This window comes from Pristiophorus japonicus, unplaced genomic scaffold (genome assembly GCF_044704955.1).
Source record: "Pristiophorus japonicus isolate sPriJap1 unplaced genomic scaffold, sPriJap1.hap1 HAP1_SCAFFOLD_479, whole genome shotgun sequence".
Taxonomy (NCBI): Eukaryota; Metazoa; Chordata; class Chondrichthyes; family Pristiophoridae; genus Pristiophorus; species Pristiophorus japonicus.
Window position 1 is genome coordinate 190,001 of NW_027254384.1, and position 12,500 is coordinate 202,500.

The 12,500-nt window shown below is 49.5% G+C and overlaps 12 non-coding genes and 1 pseudogene across 12 annotated transcripts; all 13 read right to left on the reverse strand.

The window, feature by feature from the left end:
• Positions 1-328: 328 nt before the first annotated feature.
• On the reverse strand, positions 329-447 carry LOC139252980 (5S ribosomal RNA). The gene has a single exon (XR_011591768.1). It is a non-coding gene; the product is annotated as a 5S ribosomal RNA (ribosomal RNA).
• Positions 448-1,317: 870 nt separating this feature from the next.
• On the reverse strand, positions 1,318-1,436 carry LOC139253058 (5S ribosomal RNA). The gene has a single exon (XR_011591843.1). It is a non-coding gene; the product is annotated as a 5S ribosomal RNA (ribosomal RNA).
• Positions 1,437-2,306: 870 nt separating this feature from the next.
• Positions 2,307-2,425, reverse strand: LOC139253229 (5S ribosomal RNA; annotated as a pseudogene).
• Positions 2,426-3,294: 869 nt separating this feature from the next.
• Positions 3,295-3,413, reverse strand: LOC139252992 (5S ribosomal RNA). Its single transcript, XR_011591780.1, has one exon. It is a non-coding gene; the product is annotated as a 5S ribosomal RNA (ribosomal RNA).
• An 870-nt stretch (positions 3,414-4,283) lies between these two features.
• On the reverse strand, positions 4,284-4,402 carry LOC139253140 (5S ribosomal RNA). Its single transcript, XR_011591922.1, has one exon. It is a non-coding gene; the product is annotated as a 5S ribosomal RNA (ribosomal RNA).
• Positions 4,403-5,271: 869 nt separating this feature from the next.
• LOC139252949 (5S ribosomal RNA) lies at positions 5,272-5,390 on the reverse strand. The gene has a single exon (XR_011591737.1). It is a non-coding gene; the product is annotated as a 5S ribosomal RNA (ribosomal RNA).
• An 870-nt stretch (positions 5,391-6,260) lies between these two features.
• Positions 6,261-6,379, reverse strand: LOC139253170 (5S ribosomal RNA). The gene has a single exon (XR_011591948.1). It is a non-coding gene; the product is annotated as a 5S ribosomal RNA (ribosomal RNA).
• Positions 6,380-7,249: 870 nt separating this feature from the next.
• Positions 7,250-7,368, reverse strand: LOC139253005 (5S ribosomal RNA). The gene has a single exon (XR_011591792.1). It is a non-coding gene; the product is annotated as a 5S ribosomal RNA (ribosomal RNA).
• An 870-nt stretch (positions 7,369-8,238) lies between these two features.
• On the reverse strand, positions 8,239-8,357 carry LOC139253141 (5S ribosomal RNA). Its single transcript, XR_011591923.1, has one exon. It is a non-coding gene; the product is annotated as a 5S ribosomal RNA (ribosomal RNA).
• Positions 8,358-9,226: 869 nt separating this feature from the next.
• LOC139253017 (5S ribosomal RNA) lies at positions 9,227-9,345 on the reverse strand. Its single transcript, XR_011591805.1, has one exon. It is a non-coding gene; the product is annotated as a 5S ribosomal RNA (ribosomal RNA).
• Positions 9,346-10,215: 870 nt separating this feature from the next.
• LOC139253125 (5S ribosomal RNA) lies at positions 10,216-10,334 on the reverse strand. Its single transcript, XR_011591908.1, has one exon. It is a non-coding gene; the product is annotated as a 5S ribosomal RNA (ribosomal RNA).
• Positions 10,335-11,204: 870 nt separating this feature from the next.
• Positions 11,205-11,323, reverse strand: LOC139253142 (5S ribosomal RNA). Its single transcript, XR_011591924.1, has one exon. It is a non-coding gene; the product is annotated as a 5S ribosomal RNA (ribosomal RNA).
• An 869-nt stretch (positions 11,324-12,192) lies between these two features.
• Positions 12,193-12,311, reverse strand: LOC139253029 (5S ribosomal RNA). The gene has a single exon (XR_011591817.1). It is a non-coding gene; the product is annotated as a 5S ribosomal RNA (ribosomal RNA).
• Between the last annotated feature and the right edge of the window lie 189 nt (positions 12,312-12,500).

A 12,500-nucleotide genomic window follows, 5' to 3' on the forward strand; every position in this document is an offset into this window, starting at 1 on the left:
ATTTTTCCTGCATTGAATTGCAGCTCTTCCTGCACGATTCTTTGTTCTCTTGCTGTTTGTCCCTCTCAGGTTTCTATGCACCTTGTCTCTCCTCTCTGTTGCTGCGTCCTGGTGTGCCTGCGCCAGCGTGTATTTTTTTGCCAACTTATTTTGTTGTTCTGCGTTCTTTCGTCCCTTGCGTCGACCCCCTTGCATTTGTGTAGCAGCAGGAGAATGTGCAGGAAAGAAATGGTGAAAGCAAAGTGAGAGAGAGAGCAGCAAAAAGGTTGTTGATGGATCAACGGCACTGTGTGTGCAGAAGCATGAGCAGCCTGTGGATGGCAGCAAAAGCCTACTGCACCTGGTATTCCCAGGCAGTCTCCCATCCAAGTACTAACCAGGCCTCAGTCTGCTTGGTTTCCGAGATCAGACGGGATCGGGCGTTTTCAGACTAGTGTGGCCGTAGGCATTGATGTCATGGCTTTCTCTTTACTTAAACGGACATAAGGCTGTTCTTCACTTCTTTTTCTCCTTCCATGCATTCATCCAAGGAATCAGCACTCAAGATTCATTTCACCATTTACCTTCCGCCACACCCACCTCTTGCTGCTCTGACTCCCACACAAGCAAACGACAAGCCCTACCCTTCATTGCCTTGCCTCAAGCTTCAAAACTGCCTGACTTTCACCATTCCCTCACTCACCCACAAATCACTCACTCACTCACCCCCCAATCTCACGCTCGCCAACCTCGAAATCTCTCATCCCCTCAAATCGCTCTCCCCCAAATCTCCCCATCCCCAAATCTCTCCTCCCCCAAAAAAGCTTCCACCGCCCCCAAAACACCAGGATTGTTTCATTTCCAATCCCACCAATTATTAAGCCAGATCGCTGTTGTAGCCACATTTCGGAACCCCATGTGGCAAGTGGCGCCTGCTACTCGGCATTCTGATTTGCAACACTCCTCACATGAACACACATGCATTCCAGCAGCATGCTAGTTGGCTTTACATTTTTCCTGCATTGAATTGCAGCTCTTCCTGCACGATTCTTTGTTCTCTTGCTGTTTGTCCCTCTCAGGTTTCTATGCACCTTGTCTCTCCTCTCTGTTGCTGCGTCCTGGTGTGCCTGCGCCAGCGTGTATTTTTTTGCCAACTTATTTTGTTGTTCTGCCTTCTTTCGTCCCTTGCGTCGACCCCCTTGCATTTGTGTAGCAGCAGGAGAATGTGCAGGAAAGAAATGGTGAAAGCAAAGTGAGAGAGAGAGCAGCAAAAAGGTTGTTGATGGATCAACGGCACTGTGTGTGCAGAAGCATGAGCAGCCTGTGGATGGCAGCAAAAGCCTACTGCACCTGGTATTCCCAGGCAGTCTCCCATCCAAGTACTAACCAGGCCTCAGTCTGCTTGGTTTCCGAGATCAGACGGGATCGGGCGTTTTCAGACTAGTGTGGCCGCAGGCATTGATGTCATGGCTTTCTCTTTACTTAAACGGACATAAGGCTGTTCTTCACTTCTTTTTCTCCTTCCATGCATTCATCCAAGGAATCAGCACTCAAGATTCATTTCACCATTTACCTTCCGCCACACCCACCTCTTGCTGCTCTGACTCCCACACAAGCAAACGACAAGCCCTACCCTTCATTGCCTTGCCTCAAGCTTCAAAACTGCCTGACTTTCACCATTCCCTCACTCACCCACAAATCACTCACTCACTCACCCCCCAATCTCACGCTCGCCAACCTCGAAATCTCTCATCCCCTCAAATCGCTCTCCCCCAAATCTCCCCATCCCCAAATCTCTCCTCCCCCAAAAAAGCTTCCACCGCCCCCAAAACACCAGGATTGTTTCATTTCCAATCCCACCAATTATTAAGCCAGATCGCTGTTGTAGCCACATTTCGGAACCCCATGTGGCAAGTGGCGCCTGCTACTCGGCATTCTGATTTGCAACACTCCTCACATGAACACACATGCATTCCAGCAGCATGCTAGTTGGCTTTACATTTTTCCTGCATTGAATTGCAGCTCTTCCTGCACGATTCTTTGTTCTCTTGCTGTTTGTCCCTCTCAGGTTTCTATGCACCTTGTCTCTCCTCTCTGTTGCTGCGTCCTGGTGTGCCTGCGCCAGCGTGTATTTTTTTGCCAACTTATTTTGTTGTTCTGCGTTCTTTCGTCCCTTGCGTCGACCCCCTTGCATTTGTGTAGCAGCAGGAGAATGTGCAGGAAAGAAATGGTGAAAGCAAAGTGAGAGAGAGAGCAGCAAAAAGGTTGTTGATGGATCAACGGCACTGTGTGTGCAGAAGCACGAGCAGCCTGTGGATGGCAGCAAAAGCCTACTGCACCTGGTATTCCCAGGCAGTTTTCCATCCAAGTACTAACCAGGCCTGACTCTGCTTTGCTTCCGAGATCAGACGAGATCGGGCGTTTTCAGACTAGTGTGGCCGTAGGCATCGATGTCATGGCTTTCTCTTTACTTAACCGGACATAGGCTGTTCTTCACTTCTTTTTTTCCTTCCATGCATTCATCCAAGGAATCAGCACTCAAGATTCATTTCACCATTTACCTTCCGCCACACCCACCTCTTGCTGCTCTGACTCCCACACAAGCAAACGACAAGCCCTACCCTTCATTGCCTTGCCTCAAGCTTCAAAACTGCCTGACTTTCACCATTCCCTCACTCACCCACAAATCACTCACTCACTCACCCCCCAATCTCACGCTCGCCAACCTCGAAATCTCTCATCCCCTCAAATCGCTCTCCCCCAAATCTCCCCATCCCCAAATCTCTCCTCCCCCAAAAAAGCTTCCACCGCCCCCAAAACACCAGGATTGTTTCATTTCCAATCCGACCAATTATTAAGCCAGATCGCTGTTGTAGCCACATTTCGGAACCCCATGTGGCAAGTGGCGCCTGCTACTTGGCATTCTGATTTGCAACACTCCTCACATGAACACACATGCATTCCAGCAGCATGCTAGTTGGCTTTACATTTTTCCTGCATTGAATTGCAGCTCTTCCTGCACGATTCTTTGTTCTCTTGCTGTTTGTCCCTCTCAGGTTTCTATGCACCTTGTCTCTCCTCTCTGTTGCTGCGTCCTGGTGTGCCTGCGCCAGCGTGTATTTTTTTGCCAACTTATTTTGTTGTTCTGCGTTCTTTCGTCCCTTGCGTCGACCCCCTTGCATTTGTGTAGCAGCAGGAGAATGTGCAGGAAAGAAATGGTGAAAGCAAAGTGAGAGAGAGAGCAGCAAAAAGGTTGTTGATGGATCAACGGCATTGTGTGTGCAGAAGCACGAGCAGCCTGTGGATGGCAGCAAAAGCCTACTGCACCTGGTATTCCCAGGCAGTCTCCCATCCAAGTACTAACCAGGCCTCAGTCTGCTTGGTTTCCGAGATCAGACGGGATCGGGCGTTTTCAGACTAGTGTGGCCGTAGGCATTGATGTCATGGCTTTCTCTTTACTTAAACGGACATAAGGCTGTTCTTCACTTCTTTTTCTCCTTCCATGCATTCATCCAAGGAATCAGCACTCAAGATTCATTTCACCATTTACCTTCCGCCACACCCACCTCTTGCTGCTCTGACTCCCACACAAGCAAACGACAAGCCCTACCCTTCATTGCCTTGCCTCAAGCTTCAAAACTGCCTGACTTTCACCATTCCCTCACTCACCCACAAATCACTCACTCACTCACCCCCCAATCTCACGCTCGCCAACCTCGAAATCTCTCATCCCCTCAAATCGCTCTCCCCCAAATCTCCCCATCCCCAAATCTCTCCTCCCCCAAAAAAGCTTCCACCGCCCCCAAAACACCAGGATTGTTTCATTTCCAATCCCACCAATTATTAAGCCAGATCGCTGTTGTAGCCACATTTCGGAACCCCATGTGGCAAGTGGCGCCTGCTACTCGGCATTCTGATTTGCAACACTCCTCACATGAACACACATGCATTCCAGCAGCATGCTAGTTGGCTTTACATTTTTCCTGCATTGAATTGCAGCTCTTCCTGCACGATTCTTTGTTCTCTTGCTGTTTGTCCCTCTCAGGTTTCTATGCACCTTGTCTCTCCTCTCTGTTGCTGCGTCCTGGTGTGCCTGCGCCAGCGTGTATTTTTTTGCCAACTTATTTTGTTGTTCTGCCTTCTTTCGTCCCTTGCGTCGACCCCCTTGCATTTGTGTAGCAGCAGGAGAATGTGCAGGAAAGAAATGGTGAAAGCAAAGTGAGAGAGAGAGCAGCAAAAAGGTTGTTGATGGATCAACGGCACTGTGTGTGCAGAAGCACGAGCAGCCTGTGGATGGCAGCAAAAGCCTACTGCACCTGGTATTCCCAGGCAGTCTCCCATCCAAGTACTAACCAGGCCTGACTCTGCTTTGCTTCCGAGATCAGACGAGATCGGGCGTTTTCAGACTAGTGTGGCCGTAGGCATCGATGTCATGGCTTTCTCTTTACTTAACCGGACATAGGCTGTTCTTCACTTCTTTTTTTCCTTCCATGCATTCATCCAAGGAATCAGCACTCAAGATTCATTTCACCATTTACCTTCCGCCACACCCACCTCTTGCTGCTCTGACTCCCACACAAGCAAACGACAAGCCCTACCCTTCATTGCCTTGCCTCAAGCTTCAAAACTGCCTGACTTTCACCATTCCCTCACTCACCCACAAATCACTCACTCACTCACCCCCCAATCTCACGCTCGCCAACCTCGAAATCTCTCATCCCCTCAAATCGCTCTCCCCCAAATCTCCCCATCCCCAAATCTCTCCTCCCCCAAAAAAGCTTCCACCGCCCCCAAAACACCAGGATTGTTTCATTTCCAATCCGACCAATTATTAAGCCAGATCGCTGTTGTAGCCACATTTCGGAACCCCATGTGGCAAGTGGCGCCTGCTACTCGGCATTCTGATTTGCAACACTCCTCACATGAACACACATGCATTCCAGCAGCATGCTAGTTGGCTTTACATTTTTCCTGCATTGAATTGCAGCTCTTCCTGCACGATTCTTTGTTCTCTTGCTGTTTGTCCCTCTCAGGTTTCTATGCACCTTGTCTCTCCTCTCTGTTGCTGCGTCCTGGTGTGCCTGCGCCAGCGTGTATTTTTTTGCCAACTTATTTTGTTGTTCTGCGTTCTTTCGTCCCTTGCGTCGACCCCCTTGCATTTGTGTAGCAGCAGGAGAATGTGCAGGAAAGAAATGGTGAAAGCAAAGTGAGAGAGAGAGCAGCAAAAAGGTTGTTGATGGATCAACGGCATTGTGTGTGCAGAAGCACGAGCAGCCTGTGGATGGCAGCAAAAGCCTACTGCACCTGGTATTCCCAGGCAGTCTCCCATCCAAGTACTAACCAGGCCTAACTCAGCTTAGCTTCCGAGATCAGACGGGATCGGGCGTTTTCAGACTAGTGTGGCCGTAGGCATCGATGTCATGGCTTTCTCTTTACTTAAACGGACATAAGGCTGTTCTTCACTTCTTTTTCTCCTTCCATGCATTCATCCAAGGAATCAGCACTCAAGATTCATTTCACCATTTACCTTCCGCCACACCCACCTCTTGCTGCTCTGACTCCCACACAAGCAAACGACAAGCCCTACCCTTCATTGCCTTGCCTCAAGCTTCAAAACTGCCTGACTTTCACCATTCCCTCACTCACCCACAAATCACTCACTCACTCACCCCCCAATCTCACGCTCGCCAACCTCGAAATCTCTCATCCCCTCAAATCGCTCTCCCCCAAATCTCCCCATCCCCAAATCTCTCCTCCCCCAAAAAAGCTTCCACCGCCCCCAAAACACCAGGATTGTTTCATTTCCAATCCCACCAATTATTAAGCCAGATCGCTGTTGTAGCCACATTTCGGAACCCCATGTGGCAAGTGGCGCCTGCTACTCGGCATTCTGATTTGCAACACTCCTCACATGAACACACATGCATTCCAGCAGCATGCTAGTTGGCTTTACATTTTTCCTGCATTGAATTGCAGCTCTTCCTGCACGATTCTTTGTTCTCTTGCTGTTTGTCCCTCTCAGGTTTCTATGCACCTTGTCTCTCCTCTCTGTTGCTGCGTCCTGGTGTGCCTGCGCCAGCGTGTATTTTTTTGCCAACTTATTTTGTTGTTCTGCCTTCTTTCGTCCCTTGCGTCGACCCCCTTGCATTTGTGTAGCAGCAGGAGAATGTGCAGGAAAGAAATGGTGAAAGCAAAGTGAGAGAGAGAGCAGCAAAAAGGTTGTTGATGGATCAACGGCACTGTGTGTGCAGAAGCATGAGCAGCCTGTGGATGGCAGCAAAAGCCTACTACACCTGGTATTCCCAGGCAGTTTCCCATCCAAGTACTAACCAGGCCTCAGTCTGCTTGGTTTCCGAGATCAGACGGGATCGGGCGTTTTCAGACTAGTGTGGCCGTAGGCATTGATGTCATGGCTTTCTCTTTACTTAAACGGACATAAGGCTGTTCTTCACTTCTTTTTCTCCTTCCATGCATTCATCCAAGGAATCAGCACTCAAGATTCATTTCACCATTTACCTTCCGCCACACCCACCTCTTGCTGCTCTGACTCCCACACAAGCAAACGACAAGCCCTACCCTTCATTGCCTTGCCTCAAGCTTCAAAACTGCCTGACTTTCACCATTCCCTCACTCACCCACAAATCACTCACTCACTCACCCCCCAATCTCACGCTCGCCAACCTCGAAATCTCTCATCCCCTCAAATCGCTCTCCCCCAAATCTCCCCATCCCCAAATCTCTCCTCCCCCAAAAAAGCTTCCACCGCCCCCAAAACACCAGGATTGTTTCATTTCCAATCCCACCAATTATTAAGCCAGATCGCTGTTGTAGCCACATTTCGGAACCCCATGTGGCAAGTGGCGCCTGCTACTCGGCATTCTGATTTGCAACACTCCTCACATGAACACACATGCATTCCAGCAGCATGCTAGTTGGCTTTACATTTTTCCTGCATTGAATTGCAGCTCTTCCTGCACGATTCTTTGTTCTCTTGCTGTTTGTCCCTCTCAGGTTTCTATGCACCTTGTCTCTCCTCTCTGTTGCTGCGTCCTGGTGTGCCTGCGCCAGCGTGTATTTTTTTGCCAACTTATTTTGTTGTTCTGCGTTCTTTCGTCCCTTGCGTCGACCCCCTTGCATTTGTGTAGCAGCAGGAGAATGTGCAGGAAAGAAATGGTGAAAGCAAAGTGAGAGAGAGAGCAGCAAAAAGGTTGTTGATGGATCAACGGCACTGTGTGTGCAGAAGCATGAGCAGCCTGTGGATGGCAGCTAAAGCCTACTGCACCTGGTATTCCCAGGCAGTCTCCCATCCAAGTACTAACCAGGCCTCAGTCTGCTTGGTTTCCGAGATCAGACGGGATCGGGCGTTTTCAGACTAGTGTGGCCGTAGGCATCGATGTCATGGCTTTCTCTTTACTTAAACGGACATAAGGCTGTTCTTCACTCCTTTTTCTCCTTCCATGCATTCATCCAAGGAATCAGCACTCAAGATTCATTTCACCATTTTCCTTCCGCCACACCCACCTCTTGCTGCTCTGACTCCCACACAAGCAAACGACAAGCCCTACCCTTCATTGCCTTGCCTCAAGCTTCAAAACTGCCTAACTTTCACCATTCCCTCACTCACCCACAAATCACTCACTCATTCACCCCCCAATCTCACGCTCGCCAACCTCGAAATCTCTCATCCCCTCAAATCGCTCTCCCCCAAATCTCCCCATCCCCAAATCTCTCCTCCCCCAAAAAAGCTTCCACCACCCCCAAAACACCAGGATTGTTTCATTTCCAATCCGACCAATTATTAAGCCAGATCGCTGTTGTAGCCACATTTCGGAACCCCATGTGGCAAGTGGCGCCTGCTACTCGGCATTCTGATTTGCAACACTCCTCACATGAACACACATGCATTCCAGCAGCATGCTAGTTGGCTTTACATTTTTCCTGCATTGAATTGCAGCTCTTCCTGCACGATTCTTTGTTCTCTTGCTGTTTGTCCCTCTCAGGTTTCGATGCACCTTGTCTCTCCTCTCTGTTGCTGCGTCCTGGTGTGCCTGCGCCAGCGTGTATTTTTTTGCCAACTTATTTTGTTGTTCTGCGTTCTTTCGTCCCTTGCGTCGACCCCCTTGCATTTGTGTAGCAGCAGGAGAATGTGCAGGAAAGAAATGGTGAAAGCAAAGTGAGAGAGAGAGCAGCAAAAAGGTTGTTGATGGATCAACGGCACTGTGTGTGCAGAAGCATGAGCAGCCTGTGGATGGCAGCAAAAGCCTACTGCACCTGGTATTCCCAGGCAGTCTCCCATCCAAGTACTAACCAGGCCTGACTCTGCTTTGCTTCCGAGATCAGACGAGATCGGGCGTTTTCAGACTAGTGTGGCCGTAGGCATCGATGTCATGGCTTTCTCTTTACTTAACCGGACATAGGCTGTTCTTCACTTCTTTTTTTCCTTCCATGCATTCATCCAAGGAATCAGCACTCAAGATTCATTTCACCATTTACCTTCCGCCACACCCACCTCTTGCTGCTCTGACTCCCACACAAGCAAACGACAAGCCCTACCCTTCATTGCCTTGCCTCAAGCTTCAAAACTGCCTGACTTTCACCATTCCCTCACTCACCCACAAATCACTCACTCACTCACCCCCCAATCTCACGCTCGCCAACCTCGAAATCTCTCATCCCCTCAAATCGCTCTCCCCCAAATCTCCCCATCCCCAAATCTCTCCTCCCCCAAAAAAGCTTCCACCGCCCCCAAAACACCAGGATTGTTTCATTTCCAATCCGACCAATTATTAAGCCAGATCGCTGTTGTAGCCACATTTCGGAACCCCATGTGGCAAGTGGCGCCTGCTACTTGGCATTCTGATTTGCAACACTCCTCACATGAACACACATGCATTCCAGCAGCATGCTAGTTGGCTTTACATTTTTCCTGCATTGAATTGCAGCTCTTCCTGCACGATTCTTTGTTCTCTTGCTGTTTGTCCCTCTCAGGTTTCTATGCACCTTGTCTCTCCTCTCTGTTGCTGCGTCCTGGTGTGCCTGCGCCAGCGTGTATTTTTTTGCCAACTTATTTTGTTGTTCTGCGTTCTTTCGTCCCTTGCGTCGACCCCCTTGCATTTGTGTAGCAGCAGGAGAATGTGCAGGAAAGAAATGGTGAAAGCAAAGTGAGAGAGAGAGCAGCAAAAAGGTTGTTGATGGATCAACGGCATTGTGTGTGCAGAAGCACGAGCAGCCTGTGGATGGCAGCAAAAGCCTACTGCACCTGGTATTCCCAGGCAGTCTCCCATCCAAGTACTAACCAGGCCTCAGTCTGCTTGGTTTCCGAGATCAGACGGGATCGGGCGTTTTCAGACTAGTGTGGCCGTAGGCATTGATGTCATGGCTTTCTCTTTACTTAAACGGACATAAGGCTGTTCTTCACTTCTTTTTCTCCTTCCATGCATTCATCCAAGGAATCAGCACTCAAGATTCATTTCACCATTTACCTTCCGCCACACCCACCTCTTGCTGCTCTGACTCCCACACAAGCAAACGACAAGCCCTACCCTTCATTGCCTTGCCTCAAGCTTCAAAACTGCCTGACTTTCACCATTCCCTCACTCACCCACAAATCACTCACTCACTCACCCCCCAATCTCACGCTCGCCAACCTCGAAATCTCTCATCCCCTCAAATCGCTCTCCCCCAAATCTCCCCATCCCCAAATCTCTCCTCCCCCAAAAAAGCTTCCACCGCCCCCAAAACACCAGGATTGTTTCATTTCCAATCCCACCAATTATTAAGCCAGATCGCTGTTGTAGCCACATTTCGGAACCCCATGTGGCAAGTGGCGCCTGCTACTCGGCATTCTGATTTGCAACACTCCTCACATGAACACACATGCATTCCAGCAGCATGCTAGTTGGCTTTACATTTTTCCTGCATTGAATTGCAGCTCTTCCTGCACGATTCTTTGTTCTCTTGCTGTTTGTCCCTCTCAGGTTTCTATGCACCTTGTCTCTCCTCTCTGTTGCTGCGTCCTGGTGTGCCTGCGCCAGCGTGTATTTTTTTGCCAACTTATTTTGTTGTTCTGCCTTCTTTCGTCCCTTGCGTCGACCCCCTTGCATTTGTGTAGCAGCAGGAGAATGTGCAGGAAAGAAATGGTGAAAGCAAAGTGAGAGAGAGAGCAGCAAAAAGGTTGTTGATGGATCAACGGCACTGTGTGTGCAGAAGCATGAGCAGCCTGTGGATGGCAGCTAAAGCCTACTGCACCTGGTATTCCCAGGCAGTCTCCCATCCAAGTACTAACCAGGCCTCAATCTGCTTGGTTTCCGAGATCAGACGGGATCGGGCGTTTTCAGACTAGTGTGGCCGTAGGCATCGATGTCATGGCTTTCTCTTTACTTAAACGGACATAAGGCTGTTCTTCACTCCTTTTTCTCCTTCCATGCATTCATCCAAGGAATCAGCACTCAAGATTCATTTCACCATTTTCCTTCCGCCACACCCACCTCTTGCTGCTCTGACTCCCACACAAGCAAACGACAAGCCCTACCCTTCATTGCCTTGCCTCAAGCTTCAAAACTGCCTAACTTTCACCATTCCCTCACTCACCCACAAATCACTCACTCATTCACCCCCCAATCTCACGCTCGCCAACCTCGAAATCTCTCATCCCCTCAAATCGCTCTCCCCCAAATCTCCCCATCCCCAAATCTCTCCTCCCCCAAAAAAGCTTCCACCACCCCCAAAACACCAGGATTGTTTCATTTCCAATCCCACCAATTATTAAGCCAGATCGCTGTTGTAGCCACATTTCGGAACCCCATGTGGCAAGTGGCGCCTGCTACTCGGCATTCTGATTTGCAACACTCCTCACATGAACACACATGCATTCCAGCAGCATGCTAGTTGGCTTTACATTTTTCCTGCATTGAATTGCAGCTCTTCCTGCACGATTCTTTGTTCTCTTGCTGTTTGTCCCTCTCAGGTTTCGATGCACCTTGTCTCTCCTCTCTGTTGCTGCGTCCTGGTGTGCCTGCGCCAGCGTGTATTTTTTTGCCAACTTATTTTGTTGTTCTGCGTTCTTTCGTCCCTTGCGTCGACCCCCTTGCATTTGTGTAGCAGCAGGAGAATGTGCAGGAAAGAAATGGCGAAAGCAAAGTGAGAGAGAGAGCAGCAAAAAGGTTGTTGATGGATCAACGGCACTGTGTGTGCAGAAGCATGAGCAGCCTGTGGATGGCAGCAAAAGCCTACTGCACCTGGTATTCCCAGGCAGTCTCCCATCCAAGTACTAACCAGGCCTGACTCTGCTTTGCTTCCGAGATCAGACGAGATCGGGCGTTTTCAGACTAGTGTGGCCGTAGGCATCGATGTCATGGCTTTCTCTTTACTTAACCGGACATAGGCTGTTCTTCACTTCTTTTTTTCCTTCCATGCATTCATCCAAGGAATCAGCACTCAAGATTCATTTCACCATTTACCTTCCGCCACACCCACCTCTTGCTGCTCTGACTCCCACACAAGCAAACGACAAGCCCTACCCTTCATTGCCTTGCCTCAAGCTTCAAAACTGCCTGACTTTCACCATTCCCTCACTCACCCACAAATCACTCACTCACTCACCCCCCAATCTCACGCTCGCCAACCTCGAAATCTCTCATCCCCTCAAATCGCTCTCCCCCAAATCTCCCCATCCCCAAATCTCTCCTCCCCCAAAAAAGCTTCCACCGCCCCCAAAACACCAGGATTGTTTCATTTCCAATCCGACCAATTATTAAGCCAGATCGCTGTTGTAGCCACATTTCGGAACCCCATGTGGCAAGTGGCGCCTGCTACTTGGCATTCTGATTTGCAACACTCCTCACATGAACACACATGCATTCCAGCAGCATGCTAGTTGGCTTTACATTTTTCCTGCATTGAATTGCAGCTCTTCCTGCACGATTCTTTGTTCTCTTGCTGTTTGTCCCTCTCAGGTTTCTATGCACCTTGTCTCTCCTCTCTGTTGCTGCGTCCTGGTGTGCCTGCGCCAGCGTGTATTTTTTTGCCAACTTATTTTGTTGTTCTGCGTTCTTTCGTCCCTTGCGTCGACCCCCTTGCATTTGTGTAGCAGCAGGAGAATGTGCAGGAAAGAAATGGTGAAAGCAAAGTGAGAGAGAGAGCAGCAAAAAGGTTGTTGATGGATCAACGGCATTGTGTGTGCAGAAGCACGAGCAGCCTGTGGATGGCAGCAAAAGCCTACTGCACCTGGTATTCCCAGGCAGTCTCCCATCCAAGTACTAACCAGGCCTCAGTCTGCTTGGTTTCCGAGATCAGACGGGATCGGGCGTTTTCAGACTAGTGTGGCCGTAGGCATTGATGTCATGGCTTTCTCTTTACTTAAACGGACATAAGGCTGTTCTTCACTTCTTTTTCTCCTTCCATGCATTCATCCAAGGAATCAGCACTCAAGATTCATTTCACCATTTACCTTCCGCCACACCCACCTCTTGCTGCTCTGACTCCCACACAAGCAAACGACAAGCCCTACCCTTCATTGCCTT